The sequence below is a fragment of the Aquarana catesbeiana genome, linkage group LG10 (assembly GCF_042186555.1).
Source record: "Aquarana catesbeiana isolate 2022-GZ linkage group LG10, ASM4218655v1, whole genome shotgun sequence".
Classification (NCBI taxonomy): Eukaryota; Metazoa; Chordata; class Amphibia; order Anura; family Ranidae; genus Aquarana; species Aquarana catesbeiana.
Window position 1 is genome coordinate 142,919,374 of NC_133333.1, and position 25,383 is coordinate 142,944,756.

Sequence of the window (25,383 nt, forward strand, 5' to 3'; positions counted from 1 at the left end):
GGATAAACACTGCAGTTTTGGTTACTGAAGCCCCCCGATTCACTCGTGGAGACTGAGGAGAAGAATAAATTCAATACCTTCGCCATCTCCCCATCCTTTGTAACCAGATGTCCTTCCTCATTCTTTATGGGGCCAATATGGTCTGTCCTCCCTTTTTTACTGTTTACATACTTAAAGAATTTCTTGGGATTTTTTTTGCTCTCCTCCGCTATGTGTCTTTCATGTTCTATCTTAGCTGTCCTAATTGCACGCTTACATTTCTTATTGCATTCTTTATAAAGTCTGAATGCTGAGGATGATCCCTCAACCTTGTATTTTTTGAAGGCCTTCTCCTTTGCTTTTATATGCATTTTTACATTGGAGTTAAGCCATCCAGGACTTTTGTTCGCTCTTTTAAATTTATTACCCAATGGGATACATTGGCTAATGCCCTTATTTAATATGCTCTTAAAGCAAACCCATCTCTCCTCCGTATTCTTTGTTTCTAATATTTTATCCCAGTTTATGCCTTTTAGCAAGGTTTGTAGTTTAGGGAAGTTGGCTCTTTTGAAATTCAGTGTCTTTGTATTCCCTTTATGTTTCCTATTTGTGTGATTTATACTGAAACTAATTGACCTGTGATCACTGTTACCTAAATTGCCCCGCATTTCCACATCCGTGATCAGGTCTGTATTGTTGGTAATCAGATAAATGATAGCTTCTCAGCACATCCATGCCCCACCATCTGAGTAGTAACAGACACAAATCTCCTACGCATAAGAGTGGGCCCAGTGATATTTAGTAGGCTATACTTTCATCCTGGCTTTCCTGGATGAGCCTTGTCTTGCTGCCCTCATTAGACTGGTGGAGTCTGCAACCACTGAAACCACAAAACAAACAGAGAGCACCCTCTGTTTGTTTTGTGGTTGCAATGCCCCAATCTGAGCACTGGCGTACCTTTGTATGCCATCCTAAAGCTGGTCATAATCACCACAAATTTCCTAATCAGCGAACTTACATTATTTCCATAAATTGGAACTTTACCCATAACAACTTGATAAAAAATAATGTTCTTTAGCTAATTTAATAATTATGCTACCAAAGTTCTGTAATTTGCCTCCAGCTTTTTTCCTGTTTCTTTTTGCTAGAGGCTGCCATTTTGCTAAAGCCCAGAGCTCCTAGGCAGCAGTAAATCGTTAGGCTGTCAGCAGATCAGCCTCTAGTGGCTCTGCTTTTCGGCACAGTGCCAAAAATGGAGAGCAACTGAGCATGGGCAGAGCAGGATGAGACATAGGGGTTGATTTACTAAAGGCAAATAGACGGTCAATTTTGCAAAGTGCAGTTGCACTCTGCAAGTGTAGTTTCTCCAAAGCTTAGTAAATGAGGTTAAGCTTCACTTTGCAAATACCCAATCATCTGCAAGGAAAATGAAAAACACTGCATTTTTGCTTGCACATGATTGGATGATGGAGGTCAGCAGAGCATCCCCTTATTTTTTAACCTCTGGAGCAACTGCTCTTTACAAAGTGCACAGTCTATTTGACTTTAGTAAATTAACCCCAGTGTATTTCTGGATTTTTATGTTTTACATAGCTATACCTCCAAAAAGGGGCCAGTCTGAAGTTATCTAGCAGGACTTTATTTTTTGGACTAAAGTTTCACTTTAGCAATGGGGTTTATTTACTAAAGCTAGAGAGTGCAAAATTAGTCACAATTCTATAGAGAAACCAATCAGCTTCGAATCTCAGCTTTAATTAAGCTTTAGCAATAAAACCTGGAAGCTGATTGGTTTCTCTGCAGAATTGTGACTAATTTTGCACTCTCTAGCATTAGTAAATATACCCCAATCTGTCAGGGCCATAGCCACAGGTTCTTAAAATGGTGATAGTTAGAACTACCTGAATTTAGTGCAGGGGTCAGTAATTTTACTGAAACTGGCAGAAATGAATGTTTAAAAAAGGAGGAGGTGGTTCTAAAGGAAACGAATGTCAGAAATCTATTGTTACTGAATTATAAATGTGTCCCTATACTCTACTATATGATACTTTAAAGTTGTCACTATCTCCCATCTCGGAAAGTTTGGTAGGTAAGCCAAAGGCTGTGTGCCTATAAGCTCCAGAAATAGAAATCTGGCCCTACATCCTACTTATATTATTTTGGATTTTTATGACTTTTTCCTAAACCCAGAGTCCCTGTATCAGATATACTGTATACTGTAATATCCTAGGTGGCCAATCTCCTGCAGTCACCGAAACTCGCTGATTTCACATTCCGCTGTGCCTTACTGCTGGCTGTGAAATCAGAAAAAATGACAGAGCTAGAAGTGAGACTTAATGAGCCCACCCATGAAACTACTTTCCTGAGCTGTCACTGGGCTGGTGGCAGCCTTACCAGAAAGAATACACTTTCAGTGCCAAGAGGGAAATCAGCTCCACTTGACAGCTGGAAATACTGCAAAGGAGGTTTAGATTATTAAAAACACCAAGGGCTTAAAGTGAGGTTTCATCACTTTGTGTCTGGGAGTTCAATGGTATATTTAGTCGAACATTTTTTTTTCTCGCATTTTCCTTTTTTCATGCATTAATTACATTTCTTGTTGGTTTGCTGCACAGTTGACCCAAAAAGTCAATTGAAAAAATAGATGAGCTACAGCCCATACCTAAGGGTACATATTAAAATGACCACGTCACCAAAAACTGCAAACAAAAAGCACAGAAAAGCCAAGAAAAAAAAAAGTATTTTTTAAATGCTTACTTGCATTTTTCCCATGTGGTCAGGTACTTTGCTACAGTATATTAGAAGGACATTGCAGTCAATTCACTAACGTTTACCACATACAATAATTTATGCAAATGAGTAACATGATACCTTTATTTCATGCAGTAAATTAGGTCCAATTCACAAAAAAAAACAAAAAAAAAAAACAATTATGCGGTATTTAGCAAAAAATAAAAATGTGTCAGTAAATATTGCATAAAAAGCTTTAAGTTCAATTCGCAAACGGACCAGAGAGTAAAAAAGCATGTGATAATTACCACCAGGGTTTTGCTGGCGGTATCACATGCGGTATTTGTCAAAAAACAACCTGGGGGTCGGGGGACCCGATGCGCGTGGCTGGTGGTCACGATCGAGCCCCAGCACGGGAATTTGTGTGTGCAAACACACAAATCCCTGTGCTGTCAGAGGAGAGGAGACATGTTGTTTGTTCCTAGTAAGTTGGAACAGTAGGCTATCCTGTTGCAGTCCCTGATGGGGTAGCATCCTTTGAAGGTAAGGGAAAAGTGGGAGGCAGATGTTGGACAGTTAGACGGGGAAAAATGGGAGGAGATCTTTCAGGCAGTGGGCAAGTGCTCACTGAATGTATCCCAAAGGCTTACCCAGCTGTACATTCTTTTACAAACTTATTATACCCCCCCACAGGCTCCAATTGATGAATCTAGATCTCGACTCCACATGTACAAGATGTAAAAGAGATCATGGGGATCTTATCCATATGCTGTAACGTTGTCCTAAACTACACACATATTGGGCAAGTATGGTGACTACGGTCAACTCATTGTTTAAAGTCTCTCTTCCACAGGACCCGAGAGCTTGCCTGCTGGGTGCTCTGGAGGAATACGAGTGGGAAGAACATTGCAGAGAAGCTGTACATAGAGTTCTATTTCAGGCGAGGAAATTAATTATGCTACATTGGAGGTCTGAGGCTCCCCCGACCACAAAGGAGTGGATCGACAATATTGGACTGGTATTGAGAATGGAAAAATTGGTGTACCAACATAGGGGCAGAGCACACAAGTTTGAGAAATTAGGGGCATTGTGGTTCGATGTGCCGGGATTAGCCCTAGTGGACCTAGTGGCAGACAGATTATTGGGAATAAATGTTGGGTGAGGATTGGGCTATGTGAAATAATAAAGGGGATAATGAGATTGTTGTATAAATGTCAATGGTCCCAAAAATGTTTCAAAAGTGTCTGATCTGTCCGTCGCAATGTCGCAATACTGCTAAAAATCACAGATCACCACCATTAATAGTAAAATAATAATAATAATAAAAATGCCATAAATCTTTCCCATAGATTGTAGACGCTATAGCTTTTGCGCAAACCAATCAATATACGCTTATTGCAATTTTTTTACCAAAAATATGTAGAAGAATATACATTGACCTAAACTGATGAAGAAATTTGTTTTTTTAAAAACATTTTTGGGGATATTTATTTTAGCAAAAAGTAAAAATGGCGCCGCTGCTGTGTCTCAGCCAATCAGGAGGGAGAGTCCTGGACGGCCGATGGACTCGTGGACATCGCTGGATAGAAAGGGGGCTCAGGTAAGTATTAAGGGGACTGCTGCACACAGAAGACATTTTATCTTAATGCATAGAATGCATTAAGATAAAAAACCTTCTGCCTTTACAACCCCTTTAAACTTTGACCACTCAGTGTCAAAAAGTTGAGATTTGCTACCTGCTTGTGTGAGTATAACCTGGAGAGTCAGAGGAACTGAGGCCCTTTAATGGGGTTGAGGCAGGAACAGAGGACCTGGTAGCCAGTGGCCCCTGCAGGGTAATGCTACACCCCCATTTTTTTTCAGTTCCTTAGCCCTCTTTTTTCTTGCACATCATAGTCTTCTTCTCTTCTGGGTGTATCTAATTCAGCCTTTCTCAACCTTTTTCTCAACCTCAACATGGAGGGGCCCTTGATATAACGTTTTGGCTCCAAGGAACCCCTGCTAATAATATAATTACAGCTCACAGTTCATTAGTGTGATGGTCAGTGGGATTAATGGTCTTTACCCTTATGATCATTGGGAATAATCCCCCCCCCCAACAGATATGTAAAAAGATCATTAGTGTCATTGGTTATCGTCTGAGAAGCAGAAATTGCTATTGCTCAAGGAACCTCTAGCAACCTCTAAAGGAATCCTAAGATTCCACAGAACCCTGGTTTAGAAACCCTGATCTAATTACTGTCTGTGCTGAAGGTAGGTGTAGGCCTTGAGAGACCGCTTTGAGTCTGCTGAGGCTACTGACATCACATCAAGATGGTGGCACTCAGCAGGAGTCCTATGGCTTTTGGATGTCTACAGAAGACATATTTATACAAATAATTGACTTAAATAAAATATATATATAATCTTATGGGGAGAAATTTGCTGAAATGAATGGTTTGACAGGGTCCCTTTAAATGGGGTTTTTGAATATCTCTATTCCTCTTTAATGAATGTACAGTTGTTCATTCTATACATTGTAACTACAGAATACAGAGATGAGTTTCTTATGAATAATATTGGCATTGTATGTTATTTAAAAAAAGAAATTTTGTAATGTTGTGTTTGTATAGGTATATGGTGGCAAGCCATAATTCCTCAGTACACACATAGGGGTTGATTTACTAAAGGCAAATAGACTGTGCACTTTGCAAAGTGCAGTTGCACTCTGCAAGAGCAGTTGCCCCAGAGCTTAATAAAAGGGGAAAAGGTCTGCTGACTTCCATCATCCAATCACGGGCAAGCAAACATTTTGTTCATTTTATTCATTTATTCTTGCACGTGATTGGGTACTTTTCGCAAAGTGAAGCTTTACCTCATTTACTAAGCTCTGGAACAACTTCACTTGCAGAGTGCAACTGCACTTTGCAAACTGCACAGTCTATTTGCTTTTAGTAAATCAACCCCATAGGCTCAGCTACCAGCTTTGCAGTGCTTCAAAGTGATTGTGTTTAACTGTTCCTTCTCAGAGTTCAAGTCTATAATCAGCCATCTTATTGAAAACAATGCCCTCCCTGTGGTTTGTAACTTATTACAGAAGTTGTTAAAGTAGATGTAAAGCTGCCTATACTCACCTACTTTCAAATGACATAGCGTCTGCTAGCTCCCTCCAATCTTCTTCTGAGCTTGGCATCTTTGACCATCTCGACTGGTCAACCCAGGATGGCATAACTTCCACATATGTGCACAGGAATTCATCTCCATACACAGGCATGCTGAGAATGGACACTGAGCTGTGCATTTGGGTACAGTGGGGGTGGTGTTGCCATGCCCCCCGTACACCTCATTGTCTCAGTCACTTTATGTTCATTCTTTTTTCCCCCCTGGCATCTATTTGTCTATGCTCCCTTTCTCATTCCACTACTTGCTGTCACTTTTACCAAACTGTCAGGAAGGGCATGGCATTATGCAGAACGGTGCATTTGTGCCAATATCCACACATATGCGCAGATGCCTGAGTGATCCTGCTGGCCAACTCGTATCAGAATGGAGACATTGTCATTCTGTAAATTGGTATATAACCAAGTAATAATAGCTATATCTAATGTTAATCCCTGGACATACTTAGGTTATGTTGTTTGATTGAAATTGCAATCCTGCTGCCTCCTGAATGTATGTTTTTTTGTTCTTTGTCCTTTGTAGTTTATAATGGGGCTAATGGACTGGAACCGTGAGCCAAGAGTTTGGCTTGAAGCTGTGGCACGGTCCTTTTGGCCTAAACAGCTGACTTTGACAGGTGGTGCCAAATGTCAACTTACCATGTCGCATTGTGACTGTGACGCAAACATTGTGGATTCTCCATGTGAACAGCTTTCTGTTGTTTGCCCTTTAGGTGGACATCCGGGGGTGTCAGGAAGGGCATGCCAGTAGACAACATGGTTCCTCTAGATGGACTTCTGTGCCTCTTCACAGGCGAATGCATATGGGCACGTGCAGAGGTGCGTGCACACGTGCGCATCAGTGTGCTCATGTGCACAGGTGACAGATGTTGGCACCAAATGGGCTATTTAAACTGTGTCAGTGCTCTGGATCAGTGCTGTTTTGTCTTTCAGTCTTCCCTGTATTCTGTGACCCTGTGGTTCTGTATCCTGATTCCAGTTGCTGACTCGGCTTGTCTGACCACTCTCTGAACTCTGCCTGTATCAACCCCGGCTTGTCCTTGATCACCGCTTCTGTCTGCTCCATTTGCTTCTCCTCCACTGATTGAATCCTGACCCGGCTTGTACCCAGACCACGCTCCTGCCTGCTCCTCTGTACCTGATCTGTCCTGCCAGTGTACGACCCGGCTTGTCTGACTCTGCTTCTTGACACATCCTAATGTGTATGCTGTTCTACAGTCTGCTACCAGTGCATGCCTCACCTGCCCGCTGTCGCTAGTGTCAGCCTGCTTCAGTCTGCCATCCACCAGCTGTCTACTAGCCCACCTGCTGTACTGAAGACTACTGATGACCTCTCCTGCCTGGCGTGGATACCCGCTCTACTAATGTCAAGACCTACAGGCACTCATGCCACTCTGCACTACGGTGTTCACACTACCAGCGGCCCCGAGTTAGAGGTGTAAGAGAGACCTTCCTCCTCATTTCAGACTCTGCTACCAGGTGTGTGACAGGGGAATGTAAAACCACAGCTTAGCCACCTGTTTTAACAGCTCCCTGGCCACCCATGTGAAAGAGGCCTAAGAACAAAAACAGAAGCATTTTAGCATGGTCAGATTGCACCTACTCTTCCTGTTTAAAACCAGTGCTATCACTCATTGACTTTCTATTTAGGAGCCACAGGTTGTGTGTCAACATGCGGCATGTCTCTAGTTCCATAGTCAGATTGCTGCTGCCATGTCCCTCAATCTGCCCTATACAGCTTGAGCAACAGAGGCTCATGGGACCTCTGAGGTTGGCTGAAGCTGCTGAGGGTCATTTTCAGTTTCCACTCCCAGCCTTCAGAGTAGAGGGGGGGGGGACCTAGTGGGCATGTGACCAACAAACAAGTCTCAAAAATAATGTATTTATTTTATTATAAGGGTTGGTTTAAGAAGATCAAACATTTGCAATAGTATATTAACTATCTTTCAACAGATACCGTACTTTAATGAAACACCCAGAGATACCGCACTGTTCTTTGATTCCAGGTGGAAGTTGGAAGGTATACAGGACCAAGAAATGAAACTTATAATATATTGTGATCTTTCAACTACTGCCATGATCAGCTGTCAGTTTAGCCCACAACAGTTGTCCATGCCACTAAACACAAATATGGAAGACATAATAGTTATAAGAGGCAACAGACTATAGTTCAAATCCCTGAGAAATCAAATGTTCTGATTATGATTAAGAACAAGGTCACTAAGGTGGGCTATGATAAAGAGTAAGTATGGTGGTTCCCATTTACTTATTTTATATGTTATGCTCAAGACTAAAAAAAATATATATATTTTTTTCTTTTCTGCTTAGGTAGATAAGAAATATGGCAAATAATAAATTCATATTTTCATATCTAAGCAGCAGCTATAGCTCTCATCTCTTTTCAGCTGTATTTTCTTGCCTGGATTGGAAGAGACAGGCTTTTTATTTATCTGCCTGTCCTCCATTCATAGAGCCCTTTTTATTGATGGAAGCTATAGTACAGCTTCTATGAATAGAGGCGGGGGAAGGACAGGACTTTTGACAAGTGCCAATGACTGGTCCAGTGGCTCGTATTAACCCCTGCAGCACTGGAAGATTACCGCTGCAGAGGTATGTGGAAAGGCAAAGGACAAAAAATGTAAGCAGCAATCAGCACAAAGGACACTTCTAATGCAATGTAAGTTCAGTCCCTTGACTTGATAAAAAAAAGAAAAAACTAAAAAAAAAATAAACTAATGCCTCAAATGATATCTGCAATCAAAGAAATACAGAACTGTCATTGCTGATCCGTTTCTAGCAATATTAATCACCTGACTGTCTCTGTGTCTGGTGACAGGCATTCAGATTAGAAAACTGGAGTGAAATCAGAACACCTGAAATGCAGTGGCATCGGTAGGGGGGCTAAGGGGGGCTGGAGCCCCAAGTGCCCCAAAAAGCCCCGGGTCTCGGGCATTCACAATTCTATTATTAGCCCCGAGCCCGAGTGGGCACCGATCTGACTCGGAGAGCGGCCGAGTGACATAGCAGGTCCTGCCTTCTGGAGCCTGCAGCACCTATGATGGACATCCCCCTGGTCCAATGCTGGGACCACAGGACGTGTGACGTCCATCATAAGTGCTGCAGGCTCCAGAAGGTGGGAATTACAATACGGCCACGTCGAGCACTATGAGATCCCAGCCTGCCTGCTGTCTACTGGGATGGGCGCGCCGCACACTATGGCTAGGCTGCAGGAGGAGATCATGGTCACCTGAAGTTTGACGTGTAATGTCAGGTAGGTCAGTATGGGTCAGTGTAATGGTCAGTGTGTGTCAGATAGGTCAGTGGGTATCAGGTAGGTCAGTGTGGGTCAGTGTAATTGTCAGTGTGTGTCAGGTAGGTCAGTGTGGGTCAGTGTAAGGGTCAGTGTGTGTCAGGTAGGTCAGTGTGCGTCAGGTAGGGCAGTGTGTTCGTCAGGTAGGTCAGTGTGAGTCAGGTAGGTCAGTGTAATGGCCAGGTAGGTCAGTGTGGGTCACGTAGGTCAGTGTAATGGTCAGTGTGTGTCAGGTAGGTCAGTGTGTGCCAGGTAGGTCAGTGTGTGTCAGGTAGGACAGTGTGCGTCAGGTAGGTCAGTATGCATCAGGTAGGTCAGTGTGAGTCAGGTAGGTCAGTGTAATGGCCAGGTAGGCCAGTGGGTCAGTGTGGGTCACGTAGGTCAGTGTAATGGTCAGTGTGTGTCAGGTAGGTCAGTGTGTGCCAGGTAGGTCAGTGTGTGTCAGGTGGGTCAGTGTGCGTCAGGTAGGTCAGTATGCATCAGGTAAGTCAGTGTGCATCAGGTAGGTCAGTGTGCGTCAGGTTGGCCAGTGTGCATCAGGTAGGTCAGTGTGCGTCAGGTTGGCCAGTGTGCATCAGGTAGGTCAGTGTGGGTCAATGTAATGGTCAGTGTGTGTCAGGTAGGTCAGTATGCATCAGGTAGGTCAGTGTGGGTCAGTGTAATGGTCAGTGTGCGTCAGTTAGGTCAGTGTGTGTCAGGTAAGTCAGCGTAATGGTCAGGTGGGTCGTGCGGGTCAGGTATGTCAGTGTAATGGTCAGTGTGTGTCAGGTAAGTCAGTGTGGGTCAGTGTGTGTCAGGTAGGTCAGTTTTTAATGGTCAGCATTGATGGGCACTGGTAAGCCAGGCAGCAACAAGCAAGTGAGCTTACCCCCCCCCCCCGGTGTCAGGCTCGGCCTTCGGGCTGAAGCCCCTGGTCTTTTTCCCACCTATCAATGCCCCTGCTGAACTGTAAAATCAATGAATTCAGATAAAATCCAGGTAATTTGCACTTTCAAAAACCTCTCTCTGAACAGGTTTTCTTATAGACATTATGTGCAACATCAATATGTGACATAAATGCAAATTAAAACCTAAAAACTATTAAAAAAACCTACAGTATATATGAATCGTGGGTGAAAAAATTGTCCCCTAAGTTAATGTATCTTGGTTGTCCTTGTTGCTGATGCAATGTTCCATATATTATACTACAAGTATTCTATTATTCATGAAATACTTTCAGCCTGCACTGAGATGCTCGGCTTGTCTGTAAGCCAGGGTTCCCTGAAAATTGTATGCAAATTATTAGAACTCTCCTATGTATGCCGGGCCTGTACTACAGACAGAATAAACTATATTTCTGAAATCATAAATTATGTGGGTGCACAGCAATGCAGGTAATAGATTTTCACACTTCACACATTTTTATCATTAGAACAAATAGTAATGTCCTGAAAGTTGCCTTAAATGGACAACATAAACTTTTATGAGACTTGATAGAAACATAGACCTTGCCCTTGCGAACCTTTCCTGAAAATGTTAGCTGTTTGGCTGTCCTTCAGATCATCTAAATTTAGTACCATGATGGTACCAAGTATACATATAAAGAGTTGTCTTTGACTTTCCTATTCTGCTTACTTGTTCTGTTCTGGTTTAATTCACTATCAGTTTTTTAGTCTCTTAACCAAAAGTTGGAGATGAAAGCAGAACACTACAACTAAGTACTAACTACTGGTTATGATATAGAACATGTTGATGAAAAATTACATTCTGCCCTTAAAAACAAGAGATTTATAGAGCTCCAGGTATCTGTAATAGGGATGGGCTGTCTGTTCGAGTCAAACATGAGTTCAACTCGAACACTGGCTGTTTGCCCGTTCGACGAATAGTGAACAATTTGGGGTGTTTGGGAAAAATTCCAAAGCAGCAGAACACCCTTTAAAAGTCTATGGGAGAAATCAAAAGTGCTAATTTTAAAGGCTAATATGCAAGTTATTGTCATAAAAAGTGTTTGGGTACCTGGGTCCTGCCCCAGGGGACATGTATCAATGCAAAAAAAAAGTTTTAAAAACGGCCGTTTTTTTGGGAGCAGTGATTTTAATGATGCTTAAACTGAAAAAATAAAAGTAAAAATAAAAAATTCCTTTAAATTTCGTACCTGGGGTGGGTGTCTATAGTATGCCTGTAAAGTAGTGCATGTTTCCCATGTTTAGAAAATTAAGGTAAATGCGTTTGTAGGCAGCTGAGAAGAGGCAGGTGGGTTGAATGCAAAATAGGTACAGGGAGCAGAGACCGGATATGAGTATTTGGTTGGGAACAGCATATACTGAGCTGCAACTGCAGTTGACATGGGTGATGGGGAAACATACATTTGGGTAGGCTGGTGTTTGGTGGCAAAGGTGGTTTGTTTGGCTGGAGCTGATTGCATCATGTCAGACCATGCTGAAAGTATAGGTTTTACAAACTGTGCTTTTAAATCTCCCTGTCTAACAAAAGACTGAGCAGACACAATGCACTCAGCAATCACCTGTGGGGAACAGGCTGAGTAGTGCTCACAAAAATCGGCAGGATCATCTTCAAAAAGCCACACTAGGGATACAACCTGATTCATATCAAAAGGAGGAGTGAAATCATCACGGCCCTCTGGAATACAGGGCAGGGCCAGCTCAGTACATAGCTTGATCTAAGTCTGCACCTCCCCAAACAATATATAACCCTGATCCACCAGGGAGTGAGCCAAACGTATAGTGGCAAACAACTGGTCACTAAATGTGTGGGATCCCCCAAAATTCCATTACCAAGCCTTTTCAGGTCTGGTAGGTGTTCGCGTGTTCAAACAAATGTTTTGCCTGTTTGCATGTTCTGGATGCGAACCGAACCGGGGGTTGTTTGGCCCATCCCTAATCTGTAATATGAGCTTTGTTACAGCCATAAGACCAAGTTAATTTACATACTTTGGTGGGACCCCTTCTGGAGTTAAATGCTCATTTTGCTTCTTTATTCAAACAGCCCTGTACATAATTATAAAGTATCTGTGAATCAGTGCCGAGACAAGGTCATCAAGTTCCCAGGGCAAAGATGCCAAACTGCGCCCCCACCCCATTCTTGATGTGCAAGCTTAGGGGATCCTACACTCAGCAGTCACTTGTTTGTCAAAATCACTGCCGCTATCACTACTCCTGTCAGCCTTGTAACAGAAGAAAGACGCCCCCATCCCTAAAGTAAACAATTGCACCCAGAGCAGCCGCCCACCCCTTGTCTCGGTTAGGGTTGCCACCTGTCCAGGATTCACCTGGACAGTTCGGGTTTGGAATCATGCGTCCGGGTTTCAGACTGCCTGAAACCTGGACACATTATTTATACTGGACTATGGCTTCCCAGCAGGGTTTCTGGCTGCAGTTGTCTGAGCTGAGAGTGTCTGTTATACTCTTTCACACTGCCCAAAGACAGCACGAACAACCCCCCCCCCCAAAAAAAAAACACCCCTACCCCTCTGTGTCTGTCCACACTCCAATCCCTGGCGCTGTGCCTCAGAAAAGGAAAGTTGGGGCTGGAAATGTGAAGTCCAGCAGCCTCAGATACATCTAGATGAGAGGTGCTGACTGCCAAGGGGTGAGTGAGCTTACCATCCATCCCTGTCTGTAACTGAAGTCTCCCCCCTTCTTTCTCCTGCCTCTGAGTGAGTACACTAAGGCAAATCAGGGTTCTCAGAGCACCCCTTACATCAGAGTTCCCCTTTACACCAGAAGCCATGTGTTTCCCCTTACATCAGAGTATTCTCCGTACATCAGAATTCTCAGTGTTTCCTCTTAAATCAGGGTTCCCATAGCATCCCTTATGTTAGAGGCCCCAGAATTCTCCCTTACATCGGAGTCTGCAGAGTTCCCCCTTACAGTGAAAGGGAACTCTGCGAGTTCAGATGTAAAAGGGGAACTCTGTGGATTCAGATGTAAAAGGGGACATCTATGGACTCTGATGTAAAGGGGGACTCACTCTTGTTATTAACTATATATGATTAGAAATGTTATTTAATAGCAAAATATATGTATAGTTTATACTATAAAAAAAAAATTGCCTTGTGTCACTAAAGTGTTCAGGTTTGACTTGAAGAAAAGGTGTCAACCTTAGTCGGGACTAAACCAGTGTAAGGTAAACCAGATTTCCAGCACCAGAAAACCAGTGCTGGCTTATGCTCATATTCATGCTTGTGTGCATTGCTCACATGCTAATACTTCTAGACAAAAAGACAATAGATGTACTATTCCAGTTCATCGTGCTCGCATTTGCGCATGCACATGTACATAATACGAATTAGTGTGCGTACTTGGTGCTCAGTTGCCTATTTAAACTGGCCTGTCACCATGGGCAGTTACTGAATTGTCTTAAGCTTTCTATCTGTATTCCTCTGACCTGATTCATTGAACCTGCTTACCTGTGTATGACCCTGCTTTCTCCTGAACTTTGCCTTTGCTCCTGCATCAACCTTGTTTATCTGATCTCTCTGACCTTGGCCTGTTTACTGGACTCGTCTTTGCCTGCTGATTATGTACTGTGCTGCCCGGCTTTTACAGACCTTGGCCTGCTTCCTGGATTTGCTCTGCCTGCTGACTTAGTCCTTGCCACTGGTCGCTGCCTGCATACTGGCTCTACTACCATCTCTTACTCTGGTGCCAAGCTGTTTCGGTATGCTGTTCTTAGGACTGTGACCCCCAGCTTCATCCACCTAAGAGCGGACTTCACCAGCCAGCCACTCCGGATCTCGTGCCACTTCATGCTGTCACACTCTCTGTCTCCACCTTCAAGAGTGTTGAGCATGAGGTGCAAGAGAGGCCTCCACAACATTCCAGTTGTTACCAAGTACGTAATATCCGGCCCTGCTGTGAATACTCATGTGTATAGATTATGAGCTAGCTGTGTGACCTACAGTGTCTTGCAAAACTATTCACCCTTTTTTCATGTTTTGTTGCCTCACAACCTGGAATTAGCATGGATTGTTTGAGGATTTGCATCATTTAATTTACAGAACATGCCTACAACTTTGAAGATGTTTTTTTTTTTATTGTGAAGCAAATAACAAATAGGACAAAATAATAGAAAAAGTCAATGTGCATAACTATTCACCCCCCTAAAGTCAATACTTTGTAGAGCCACCTTTTGCGGCTATCACAGCTCCAAGTTGCTTTGGATAAGTCTCTATGAGCTTGCCACATCTTACCACTGTGATTTTTGCCCATTTTTCCTTGCAAAACTGCTCCAGCTCCTTCAAGTGGGATGGTTTGCGCTTGTGAACAGCAATCTTTAAGTCTGACCACAGATTTTCTATTGGATTGAGGTCTGGGCTTTGACCAAGCCATTCCAACACATTTACATGTTTCCCCTTAAACCACTCAAGTGTTGCTTTAGCAGTGTGTTTGGGGTCATTGTCCTGCTGGAAGGTGAACCTCCATCTCAGCTTCAAATCACACACAGGTTTTGCTTAAGAATATCCCTGTATTTAGCACCATCCATATTTCCCTCAACCCTGACCAGTTTCCCAGTCCCTACTGCTGAAAAACATCCCCACAGCATGATGCTGCCACCACCATGTTTCACTGTGGGGATGGTGTTCTTTGGGTGATGTGATGTGTTGGATTTGTGCCAGACATAGCATTTTCTTTGATGGTCAAAAAAGTTCAATTTTAGTCTCATCAGACCAGATCACCTTCCTCCATACATTTTGGGAGTCTCCCACATGCCTTTTTACAAACTCAAAACGTGCAATTTTGTTTTTTGCTGAAAGTAATGGCCACTTCTAGCCACTCTGCCATAAAGCCCAGCTCTATGGAGCGTATGGCTTATTGTCGTCCTATGTACAGATACTCCAGTCTCTGCTGTGGAACTCTGCAGCTCATCCAGGGTTACCTTAGGTCTCTGTGATGCCTCTCTGATTAATACCCTCTTTGCCCGGTCCATGAGTTTTGATGTGCGGCCGTCTCTTGGCAGGTTTGCTGTTGTGCCATGTTCTTTCCATTTGGTTATGATAGATTTGATGGTGCTCCTAGGGATCATCAAATATTTGAATATTTTTTTATAACCTATACCTGACTTGTACTTCTCAACAACAATGTCCCTTACTTGCTTGGAGAGTTCCTTGGTCTTCATGGCAGTGTTTGGTCAGTGGTGCCTCTTGCTTAGGTGTTGCAGCCTCTGGGGCCTTTCAAAAAGGTGTGTATATGTAATGACAGATCATGTGACACTTAGATTGCACACAGGTGGACATCATTTCACTAATTATGTGACTTCTGAAGGTAATTGGTTGCACCAGAGCTTTTTATGGGCTTCATAACAAAGGGGGTCAATACATACGCACATGCCAATTATCAGTTTTTTATTTCTGAAAAATAGTTTTATGTATAGATTTTTCTAATTTTACTTCACCAACTTAGACTATTGTGTTCTGATCGATCTCAAATAATTGAGATTAAAAAAAACATTGAACTAAAGGCTGTAATGTAACAAATAATACTTTTACAAGGCACTGTATTGCTCTATACTAGCTAGTCACAGAACATTTATATTTTGATGGATGTCCTCCAGTGGATTTTATCACCCACTGGCTTCTTATATCCCACTGAATCCCTTCTTTGTGTTTGAACTTCTGCCTCCTTACATCTCAAAAAAACCTTATTGATGCTAAAACTGGAGACATTGTAGGTTAGACGAGCTGTTTAGGAAACACAGTGTGTATTACATATGTAATTATAGTCACATATCTCAACAGTTTAGTAAGATGTACTCATACAAAGTGTACATACATTCCATAGTAGAAGCCTGAATTTTTATTGTGAAAGCAAAAGACAAAGCAAGCGTATTTTATCTGAAGCTATTCTTATACCTAAGTACCATTCCTTACTTTTTTTTTTTGCTTTTAAGCTAAGTCCTGATCTGTGTACCATTGCCACTGTTAGTGGCATTGTAATAAAAAAGAATAAATTCTTCCATTTCCCAAGCCACCATGGCTCAGATTGTGCACTGCAGATGGAACCCTACAGGGATATTTGGGCACCTCTCCTCTCCTTTTGCCCATAGAGGCTGACTCACAGCACAGTGCCTTCCCATCTACTGAGTGTTTTGCAGAGCACATCTCATTCCACTCACTGTCATGTGGCTATGAAATATGTTTCTAACTTAAGCCTCTGCAACTATCACTCTTTCTTCTTCTGAGATCGAAAGCAGACTCACAGAATTACATGGCTTAATTATTGTACTTTTTTTATTTTTTTATTGTACACAATTCAGTATATTACAAAACTACTTGCAAAGCTGAGCCTAGGTGTTTTAAATGGCGGACACCACTGGGGAATTCTGGATAACTGTCAGGGATCTCGTACAGCAAATGCTTATTGCACTGCAGGAGGTGCTCATTCTCATGCACATATGCAGGATTGTTGTGAACATAGAAGCCTAACTAGACATGCAGGGGTGAGCATGAGCACTGGCGCCTGGTGGCCTTTTTAAACCCAAAGTCTGCCTGGCTTGGATCTAGTGCTGGATTGTCTTCATATCTGGTTCCTGTATTCCTAGTTCCTGAAAATTTACTTATGTTGTTCCTGATGCGGCTACGCCTGACATCTCTCTTGGATCGCCCCTGCCTGTTATGTCTGCTGCATACTTGTATTACCAACCTCGGGTTGGACTTCTGACCACGATTCTGCCTTCTGACTTGGTACCTCACTGCCAGCACGTTACCAACTCCTGCTTGTTGCTGACCTTGAACTTGATCCTGACCCTGCACCTGTTTGCCTGGTTGCTGCTGAACATAGCTTATAACCAGACTCCAAACTAACACTGGTAGGATTCCTACATTTCCAAACTTCAGTTCACTACTTCAACTTCCTGGTGCCTGTGCCTTTCCACTGCCCTAGCAGTCCCTGTCTCCACTATCAGGGGTGCTTGGACAGGAATTGTATAAGAGGCCACCCTCGTCATCTCGGGCTCCACAATCAGGTACATAACAACAGAAAAATTACATGCAGTGGTCTCCACAACAAAACATTGACAAAGAGGTCACAGAAGCTCAAAAATTTAAGCTGGAGCACAAAAAAATGACAAGGAATAGCATTGTCCCTTCTCAGGCCTTTTGGGGCCTATTGAGAGCAATTTGACTCACAAAACAATAACTGAGTTTATTATTATTATTGAACTGAATGTGCAATTTGCAAAGATTTATACAATCCACGTTACATGATTTTCTGAAAACTGTAGGGTGTTCTGCATATCTGCATGCGAAAGCTCAAGGAAAATCAAATATTACTAAATTGAAAATTCTCCTTAATCTGTCATTACTAACTGGGACCCTTTAAAGCTGTTCTTCAAAGTTAAATGTAAAGCCCTTGCCAGTGTACTTTTACATTTATCCATGCAGTGGGGTCCTGCCCTCCACCTGCACTGCATAGTATAAATGCTCATTTGGCTAGAGAGGGAAAAAGTATGCATAAATATTTTCCCTAGTCATCACTCCAACAGGCTTCCTCCTTTCAGTGTGACCGATCTCCCAAAGCCGATTTACTTCACTGTCCAGCTGGTTGCGGTTCTCTGATGTCAATGCAAACAATGAAGGACAAGCAGTCAAGGACAGCGAGGGCCGCCCATGTTTCAGAGTGTCGGACAGCAGAGGAAAGAGCTGGCTCCTGGGGCAGTGAGGAATAAGGTAGGTATCTGTACTTATTTCTTCCTCCTCACCCAAGTAACATTCAACCCGTTCGGTGTGAGGGAGGGACAGGCACTGCACCACTTCATGGGCAAATATAACAATGGCCTGAGGTCGGGCTTTAACTCTATTTTTCTGATTTTTTTCCTGTGGCCTCTAGAGGGGCCAAATGAAATTAGAGGACATTTACCCTACCTGGTTAATTATGGCCAGATTGAGGAACGTTAATTTGTCCCCATCCACTTTTTGACCATGACAGACATACCCCTTATGGGGAGATTCCTCCACTCCACTACTGCAACACAAACATGCACATTCACCCACTGTACAGTATATGTACATATTTATACAAAAATCTTTTTTGGCAAGTAGTTTTGGCCAGATGAACCATGCTTTGATATTGTAGCCATATAATTTACATTTGTAGGTATCAGGGTTACATGGGCAAGTTAAATCTAGTCCTACTGGTAGATATAACCACTGGCTTAACTGATTTCACTTTTTACATTTCTCACTAACAAGAGAAAAAAATCACCCTTTTAGCCCTAGCCTAAACCAGATAAATGGCCATTTCCCATCCTACCTACCTATTCTTCAGTGATACATAGCTTGTGGCTGTAATTGAGCATTGAGAATACCTCACAGAAAGGAGAAAAGGGTGTCCTATTGTATTTCCGATGGCTCTGAATCATATTTCAATTAAAAAATTAAACTTATAAAGAAATAGGTATGGGGGTTGCCATTGCCATTTCTGACAATGGTAAGTGCCTGGCATTGTCTGGATTCAATTGATTTGAGTCACAGGCCTAGAACAAGCATGCTGTAAATGTGTTTCAGAAGTGTTCCCTAATCATTATCTTTATTCTTGATCCAGGTAAGTGACTCCAAAAATGTTGACACCAAAGCATACAGTACATACAACAGCCAGAGGACTAATGTTCTTAAAAGGATAGAGCTTTGTAGTGTATGTTTGAGGTAGCACTAGACCTTGTCAGTGGTCAGTTAGTCTGTGGCGACTTAACTCTTGGAGGGTCCTCAGAAATTTTAGCTGGTTGGAGAACAAAATTCAATTATTCGGTGTATTACATAGATAAAGGTCAATGCATTGCAAGGGATGGGGAACCCCTTCTTTAGTACCCTGGTAGTGTTAGAGCTGTTGGTTGTTTCCTAATATGATAACAGCGTTCTGGAGTGTAGTTTTGGCAAAACTATGGCAAAACATATTTTTGCCATTACAGGCACAACAGACACTCTGGATTTTTTAGGACTTTCTATGGCGCTCCTCACCTACCACCTCAATCTCAAAATGATAGGTCAGCAATGGCAGCCTACATATGTATTACGTTACTCCTACTTACAGCTAGTCGCTTAGACTGACAGTCTCACATATGTTTATTGTCAGCTATTTTAGAGACCTTTTTATTCAGAACCTGATTTAAAGAAGAACTCCAGTTTCTTTTTTCTTCCCTTAAGTAGTGGAGGGGGTCCTCTCACCACTTTTACATCTTGTTTCCTTCAGCTATACTTCATACTCTGCTAACTACTCCAAATCTTTATTACTTAAATGGGCAGATGCTTTGTGACACCCAGCATCATACCATCTCTTCCCGTGCAACCGCACTGTCATGCCTATGCCCTCTGTGCTCTGTTACTCTATGGCCACAGCCAGAACAGAGTGATTTGGAGAGCAAATTTACAAGACTACAAAATTGGAACACAATTCCAGGTATTTATAGGGCACAAATTAATGAAAAAAGGAATATTGACCAAAAGTGGATGGGGGGGCGGCATTGCTTTTTTTTTGGAGCTTGATAATAGAACTAATGTCTATCATCTGCCATTTACATGTGCAAAGAGAGTGCCCTTATGGAACACTGAGGCCTACTGACTAGACAGGAAAATGGCAGTTGATGAAGGTAGCCCTGAAGTCAGAAAAGTAAGGTTTTTGTAACACGGTGAAACTTGAAACTAGTTTCAAAGAGGCAAACAGAAGATGGTTCTCTGGGTAACTATAGCAGGTATGTTTTCCTGGGGTAGGATTTAAAAAAAAAAATAGCTAATAGTTTTACTTTAAGGCTTACCGACTAAAAAGTCACTATTTTCATATTGCTTGATAAGTATTCATACAAATGAGGCCAAACTGATTTTTGGGCTTCATGTAATCTCATCCTAAGAATATACAGTATGTAGGCTGTGGTAGTCATCAGTCACCCCACCTAATTATGCACTGACACTAGAATGCAAAGAGGAAAAGGCAGATTTTCAGTGGTTATCTGTGATTTCTTTTTTTTTTTGTGATCTGTTTTCCATCATATGTTCTAAGCAAGGCCTATAACTGGGCCTTATATACGTGCAAAATAGAGACATATTTTGACAGCAACCAAACAAACTATAGCAAAAGCCTCGCTAAATTGACAGCAAAACGCTCTGAAATAATGCCCAAATTAAGAAAAATCAGGGATCCATGTGTTTTACTCTTCCTACCAACAGACATTGAGGGGTTGATGTACTAAAACTGGTGCATTTAGAACTTGGTGCAGCTGTGCATGATAGCCAATCAGCTTCTAACTTTAGCTTGTTCAATAACCTTTGACTAAAAAACCTGGAAGCTGATTGGTTTCTATGCAGAGCTGTCACCTGATAGACCTAGGATGTTGATATGTCTTACCAGTTGGGCCTGATATAACTCACCTTGGCTTCGAAGCACTCACTCACCTTTCCCGTTTCTTTCCTATCCCACCCATTCTTTCCTAGCTGCTTAGGTTTATAATATTATAATTTTATAATATTTCTGAAATTCTGATTTAGTTATAGAGCTAGGTTCTTGCAGACATTTCTTGTGTTATTCTTCACTGTTGTCACCGCAATGTAACTGAATACTATGTTGTATTCCCGTATGGTGTAATAATGGTACAGTGGATATCTGTGTACTTTTTTTTTTTTGTTCAATATTTTTATTGAAAATGAAAATCGTAGATATTGCTCGGGGTATCCCTTCAGGTTTCCTCCATTTTTTTCTGTTCCAGTTTTCATAAATCTCTGTGTATATAAAGTTTTTTAAAAAATCAGCTCATTACTCAATACAGCAACTCTTGTACTGGGTCGCCTTAACAGTGTAAATTTCCTAAGTTACTTCATAAGAGAACTCAATAACTTATTTGTGATGCTGAATAATTGTAATTATTACCTGAACTCATTGGCACGACAAGAGCTAAATCTGGCGATACACTGTACAGTACAAGCCCTTGCATCATATAGTGGATGGTGGATCTAAAGGAGAGTGTACAATCGGATTGTATGATTATCTTCAGAAAGAAAAAGCACTACTGCATTCAAAAAGGCAGTTATAATTAATCAAATTAAAAAAAAAAAACAAGGCTCTGATAACAAAGTAACAGAAATCACATGACACGTTGAAGAAAAAACTTGAAGATGTTATAGAAATACCAGTTCTGTTGCCATAAGAAGACGAAAGTTAAACACTGGCTGATTGAGATGACTTGAGAGGATGAATATGCAATGCAGCAACATTGGGTACTTCTACATCAGCGCCTGCTATGGAATGACACAAACTCATCAAACAGCAAGCACAACATTTCTCCAATCTAGAATGACCATTTGATGGAATTTCTGTCACTCTACTCAATAATGACATCATAGTACTTAATCCGCACCGACTCAACACAGGGATTTAGGTCACTGATGGAAAAGGGACAGTGACAAAACAAGTGACCGTTTATGACATTTGAAAAATCCATATTAAGCACATACGCACAGATGCAGTCCTGGGTAGCAGGATATTCTGCTATGCAGTCCTGGGTTGCAGGATAACAAGGGGACCCTTTGTCCTGATTGTCATGTTGCAGAGTTCCCAATTCCCCCTCCACCCACCAAAGTCCCCACCGCCATACCCTGTAATCCTTTGCAGTAAAATCGTATCCCCTACCTGCATATCACATCTCACTGTCATACCTTTCAGCCAAAAGCCTTGTTGGATCCAAACAGAGATTGAATCAGCTTTTTTCATGAACGCTGGTGCAGTCCCTCCCTCCTCCACTTCTTTCCCCTAACCCTTCCAGGCTCAAAATGGATAAAGATACATAGGGTTATTTCAATGCATGTCACCCCTTTACTATGGTTAAGGGAGGGGGGGGGGGTTATACCATACTACCTCAATCTACTCTAAAGCAAAAGCCCCCCTGCTCCCCTCCTTCATTTGCCAACCAATAAAAAAGTAATTATGTCTCATTCTATCATTCCTGCTTCCCACACTTTTTTATATATGCTCCTCCCTATCTAAAAAGAAATCATTGGCAGGGTTGAACTGCATACGACACCCCCCCACCCCCCCATACTACTTCCACCCAGTAAAACCTACAATGAATCACCGGTTTACAAATCTACACTGGAATTTGAATGTAATGTATACTACACTATGTTGCTGTGATACTATGACACCTGGCTAGAACAGCATGCATCAGCAATCAGGGTGCCCTATGACGGTGCATCAGCATGTAATATAGTCTTGTGTTTGCGGCATGCACACGGCACAGAATTGCTGACAACTTGACAAAACAATTGAATTGAGAAGTGACATGTGCTGCATGATATGTGTACAAATACTGCACTGCACGACGTCGGATAAATCCCCCACTACCGTAAATGAATAATGTATGGAGGGACCTTAGCAGATCACACTTCATCAATCTCGCTTCTCGATACTGCAGATAGAAAATCTCGGCATCTCTGTTACCCAACAATTCTATTAAACAGTTCAGCTGGCAGCCCAAACATTTATACGCCAGTTAGTGGATAATTACATGGTATGCTTGGATCCATCCCACAATAAATCTTGGTTGGACTCATAAGCATTGATACAACTCTGCCCATCGCCAGCTCGTACACGCCGCACATTGATGTAGACCTCCCCGACATCCGTGCATGGAAAACCCCCATATTATGATGCAGCATGCGTCAGGCTTTTAGATCAAGGAATAAAAAACACAGCATGGAATAACAGACAGATTAGGCAGGAGAAACCTTCAGGGGTCACGGTCAAGGTTTAACCCCTGGGACACGCATCGGCTAAGCTAAAAGAGTTAAAAACGAAGCAGGAGATGCAGAATATGACAATGTAGGACATCATCTCACCTTGTAGACACTGAATTTAAGAGCTGCGGTAGTCTTCTCTTAGCCTCTGCATAGTTACCGCTTCAACAAATCTTGGAATGGCATTCCTTTGAGTAAATGACATCTATATATGTGTCAGTATCCCCAGTCTGACAATTCTTCAACTCTTCTGCATGGAAATAATGTCTTTTTTTTTTTTTTTCTTTCCCCTTGCAGCCAGGTACTTAGTGATTTTGCTCCTAGATCTGAGTCATCCTTTTCTGAAGATGTAGAGAGAAATCAGCTACATACATCTATTGGTGTAGGTATGGATCTGTGTGTCGGATGGAGGGGAGGGGGGGGGATGGGAACTGGGTATTGCAGCTTGCTAAAGTCTAGGTACTGTAAAGTCATCTGTGCCAGGATTCTGAAGAGGACCTGTCTGGAGCAGTGGGAGGGAGCTTCTCATATTTATACAATCAAAATACAACGAGGGAGGTTTAAAAAAAAAAAAGAAAATACAGCTGTCATTTCAAGGAATGGAGAAGAAGGGGGGGGGGGGGGGGTTGATGAAAAGGCAGACTGTGTCTTCTGTGATGAGCAGATCGGAATGGTGCGAAAGGCATCCGCAGCTCTGAAAAGACCAGTTAGGAGCCTGGTCTATCCTGAGATCCCCATTGTCTTTCCTCTACATAGCTTTTCAGGAGCACTCCGTCTCTTCTGTGAGTGGCCAAGATTTCACAATCCCCTCTCTGACCCCCTCCCTTCTCTTCAGTGTGATGTCAGAGGGATCTCTCTTAAAGAGACAGCAGACGCTGCTTCCCATTCACTCCTGTATGTCTCTGCATTGAGCTGTACTGGTTACACCTGCCACCCATGAGGACTGCAGTAGGGAGCAGCGATGACTTGGGGGGGGCTCATCGTATACTAATGTGCATGTGTCTGCTCTGTCGCAGGATTCCCAGCATCCCTCCCATTCCTGGAGAGTAAACAAGGATGCTGGACATTTAATCATTGCTGCCAGAGGGTCTCTACACTTCTAATCAGCGGTGAACTATAGCTTGGAGCAAGGTGTCATGCTACCTGTCACCATCCAGCCTAGATACATTCATTTACTGCAGGAGCATAGGATATTCTTATTGAGCTGACATATAATCAATTACCAAAATGTCTTTTATTAAATCTGTTTGACCTATTTTAGAGCCCTTTCACACTGGGGCCACCCGTGCGTTAGCGGTTTAAGCAGCGCTTTTCGGCCGCTAGTGGGGAACTTTTAACCCCAAAGAAGGAGTTAAAAATGCCCGTGTTGCGGCGCTTCCGAATCGCTTTTCAGGTGCTTCGGAAACGCTGCTTATTCATTGCAATAGGCAGGGGTGTTTTGGGGGCTCCCAAACCACCCCAAAGATGCTGCTTGCAGGACTTTTTCTAACGTCCCGCAAGCACGCGGCCCCAGTGTGAAAGCACTCAGGCTTTCACATTTGGGTGACATGGGAGGCAGTTTTTAGGCGCTCTAAAGGCGCTATTTCTAGTACTAAAAAGCCTGAAAACTGCCTCCGTGTGAAAGGGCTCTTACACTTGCGGCCCAGGGAGCAGGCAAAATAGGCATTTGAGCTGTGGTTTTACCACCCCTCAACCACCCCTTTAACCCAACACAATGGTGGTGGTGGTGGTGGGGGTTTGCATACAAGCTGCAGCAAAAATAAGCCCTGTCACTTTTAAGTGAAAGAGGCTGCACACCAAAATCACAAACAATGCATGTGGTTGAGACACAGTAGTACAGGCTTGTAGGGTTATTACAGGCATCAAGGAGGAAACATATCCCCCCCCCCCCAGTAGGGTTGCACCAATACTGTCTTTCTACCTGATACTGTCAGCCAAGTACTTGCTGATACCGGTGCGATTTCAGCTCATATAAAAAGAAAGGGCTCAAATCTCACTGCAAAGAATCTCATGCATTGCAGTGCAATTCCTGTCCGAAACGTATGCAGTTTCCTGCACCGCTCCTGTATGAACCCAGGCTTAAGTCAATATGACAAGCCTGGGTTCAGACAGGAGTGGCGCGAGCAAACAGCATGCGATTCGGACAGGAATCGCATGGCATTCCTGTTCAGATCGCATGCAATTCGAAACTGATACCTTTGCAGTGCGATTTGAGTCCATACAAATTGAATGGGTTCAAATTGCACAGCAAAGGTATCGATTTTGGTTATCACAGCATTTGCACGAGTACGAGGTGTATTCAGTATCGGGCCTTGGTGCAACCCTACCTCTCAGTCATTTATCAAACACCCTCTGAAAAGCGATGCACCACTGATTGCTTTTCAGAAAAGGCAGCATTGACCGCAGCAAGCAAAAATAGGCCTTTGTTTATATGTATTTATTTGTCAAAGGGGTCCTTTGTGCACTTAGGGCTCATTTAGGCTTGCGTTTGGGGG

General features: G+C 42.7%; 1 protein-coding gene across 3 annotated transcripts in view; it reads right to left on the reverse strand.

Moving 5' to 3' along the window:
- Positions 1-23,820, reverse strand: part of CACNG7 (calcium voltage-gated channel auxiliary subunit gamma 7) — a 276,026-nt gene extending 252,206 nt beyond the window's left edge. The window contains exons 1-2 of one of the 3 annotated variants that reach the window (XM_073602739.1): positions 22,991-23,820; positions 21,027-21,109 (exon numbers count right to left, since the gene is read on the reverse strand). The gene's annotated coding sequence lies outside the window, so the exon portion shown is untranslated. Of the gene's footprint in view, positions 1-21,026; positions 21,110-21,811; positions 21,945-22,990 lie in introns of those variants that run through there. The other 2 variants (XM_073602738.1, XM_073602740.1) reach the window with 2 other exon arrangements.
- Between the last annotated feature and the right edge of the window lie 1,563 nt (positions 23,821-25,383).